Genomic DNA, 3,291 nt, shown 5'->3' with positions numbered 1-3,291 from the left:
TATATATATATATATATATGTGCATGGTGTATATATGTATAGATGTATATGTAGCCTATATATTATTCAGTGCAGTAAAGTCAAAAATAAATAAATGATCTCACAGGTCTCTGTTTCCTTCTCTTTGGCGGCACCTGTGGTGATGAGTGGTAACTGCAGTGTGTTTGCTCACCTGGATTTGGTGATCTTGAAGAGTTGGATCGGAGAAAAACTCACATTAAATTAAAAGTGGCGCCATGTGCTGTACAAACCCATCTCCATTACTGTTTTCCTTTTAAACATCCAGCAGCAATCTATAAAACATATGCTTACTCTGCATAAACTATATTAAAGTATAAAAACTGTTGTGTTAAATCAATGATTCTTTCTTTGGTGTTTTCATCCCATACATGTGATGATGATGTTGAATCCTCAAAATGAACTCGTCCATCTTCTTTTTGCAACTTTTATGAAACAATATAAACAAACAACAAACAATATGTTTCAGGGTGCTGCAGTGATTTCTGGGCGAATGTGTGTGTTGGTGTTATCCAGTGTTCAGTCTCTATCTGATCATGTGACGATAAGATTATATATGTTGAGGCACACAACAAGTAAGGAGCATGTCTTCGGGCCCGTCATCATAGCATGCTCTGGGGCCTGCTGTAACTGTCAGGGTGATGAGATGGATCAGCTGATCCTGGAGAGCAAAACATGGGATTCAACCATCAGGATCTGATCCTGATCTGGACTCAGTTTTTTGAAGAGCTGGTCCCGGGGCCCTGCAGGATGAATCCAACCACATAGGATCAAATCCTGAAATCTGGTTGTTCAATGGATAAACAGGATTACGTGATCTGATGAGATCAGATAATCTGATCCAGTTTTTTATCTGGATCAAACTTTCAATTTATGTCGTTCAAGACATTTGAATAAGATCAGGATTACTTTGATCCAAAATATCAGGATTCCCCTGATCCCAGCAGAGGGCTGCATTCAGACTGGATTACAGGGAAATTAAATAGAAACTCAAAAAGCAGAAAACTAGAAAACTAGAACTGACAAACAGAGTTAAGAGAATGATAAACTGCATTTTTACAATTTGTATTCAGTAGTATATTTATGTGATAATATATTTTCATACATTTATTTCTTAAGTTTATTTATGATGCAATGAATTTCATACATGCAAAATATATCTATATCTATATACACACATATAGGACTTGGGTGTTTTTATTCATTAAAATCATAAAGAAATGAATTACACAATAAACAGTGAGCTGTGTGGGAAAGTCAGGACATTCATTTAAAAGGTCATGAATTAATAATGTTAAAGGTGATCACAGCAGACACAAGTCAAATCATTAAAAACTTAAATCTGTGCATGTGTTCTTAATGTTTGCTGCCATCTTACAGCACATCTACAAAACGCTGATGAATTCTAAAAAGTCTTTATTTTTCTCTTCTTTGAAATTATTTTATGATTTAAAGGACACCTTCAAAACCTCCACAATGTTTCTGTAAATATTCTAAATTGTGTTGATGTTTATTGGTCGTCAGGTCAGTGGGCTGAACGTTCAAAACTAATTTACCATCAGAGGTCATCTTTCTAACGCTTTTTTTCCCCCTCAAATGTGAAATAAAAACTTAATATCAGCCCACGCTCGCTGGTCAAACTTGAATTATTGCATCTGTATCATGAGGTAAACAGGTTGTGGATAGAATAATTTACTACTCATGAAATATTCCATGAAATAGAGGTAAATATCAAACATAAAATAATTAATTAAGGATCTTTTATTTTGTGTGAAGTGTGGCACCCCCTGCAGCCCAGTTAAAGTACTGGTAGTCTGTCTTTGGTAGTCCTTAAAAGTCTGTACCTGGATCAGAGTGATCCTATCCAGTTCTTCCAGAACAACCAGGACAGAAGTCGAGCTGGATTATGTGATCCATGGAAGAAAAAAAATGGATTCCCAAAAACCAGATCATGTTTATCTGGATTACACCTTCTGAAGAGGCACGGCCCTCAAGTCTGTTTGATGCTCATCAAAAACAGCCACAGAAACAGACGCTGTGTTCTGGAGCTCAGTGTTTACTGTGTGTTTCTTACATCTCTGTGTTTCCTGATGTCGTTCAATAAAAGAGTAAAGCAGACACAACCTGTCAGAATATGAGATCATTTATCTTTAATAATGAGCGACACGTTTATGTCAGCACTCACAAGCTCAGGATGAAAGTCAGAGAACAGTTCATTCATCAGTAACTACAGACTGAGTGTGACACAGGCCGCAGACAAACAACAACTAGCACCAAACATCATGACAGCAGACGATATAAAGTCTGAGAGCTGCTGTGAATCTGCAGGACGGCAGAGGAGACACCCAGCAGACAGAAACCTTTGCTGCTGCCTTTATTCACTTTTCATTAGTTTTTGCACTTTCAGCACCTCTCTTATTCTGCACGCATGTTCTGAATAAATTCACATTGCATCTATTTTGTGGCGGTCCAGCTCAGCTACACTGGTGTGCACGTGCAGGTGTCTCCTCTGCTGTCCTGACAGATTCTATGAGACATCCTGGAGCCATCACCACTGAGGACACTGTGCAGAAATGACCCAATATTGAAAAAGAATGTGGCTGCTTTATTTTGGTCTATTTTAGTTTTTTAATTCTTTCATTCTTCTGTTTGGAAAAGAAACTTTGGAGAACTGGAATGAATGAATGAACTTTATTGACAGAGCACCTTTCACTCACTGAGAGCTTTACAAGACACAAACAGCAGAGAAATAAAACCTAAATCAGCTTCACTATAACTCGCAGCATTCACAGACAAACACTTGTCTTTATCTGGACACATTTTCCCCACAAATACAACATGCTAACATTATTAGCACAAGCCTATGGCATTTTACATTGTATAAATTATTAATTTAATATTATTAAATTATTATGATCTCAGACTGGGGGGGGGGCAGAGCGGTCTCTGCTTACAAACTAAAACAATACAAGAAAACAAATAAAAATAGAAATTAGACTCTATATTAAAACATTAAATGGACTGAAGAACAGTAAAACAAAGAAAACATTCGAAACCTGTGAAGTAATAAATATTTTTCTACAATGTTGTTTTTGTTTGTTTTCTTGTCAAATTGTAGAATCATCTTTGTTTGTTTAAATGTCTTGCTCCGGCCCTGTATGGTCCCCTCGCCCTCCTTCCTCTTGCTCCGGCCCTGTATGGTCCCCCCGCCCTCCTCCTCCTTCCTCTTGCTCCGGCCCTGTATGGTCCCCCCGCCCTCCTCCTCCTTCCTCT

Source organism: Epinephelus moara, chromosome 21 (assembly GCF_006386435.1).
Source record: "Epinephelus moara isolate mb chromosome 21, YSFRI_EMoa_1.0, whole genome shotgun sequence".
Lineage (NCBI taxonomy): Eukaryota > Metazoa > Chordata > Actinopteri > Perciformes > Serranidae > Epinephelus > Epinephelus moara.
The sequence above is the reverse complement of the archived record's forward strand: the minus strand, read 5'-3'. Positions refer to the sequence as shown.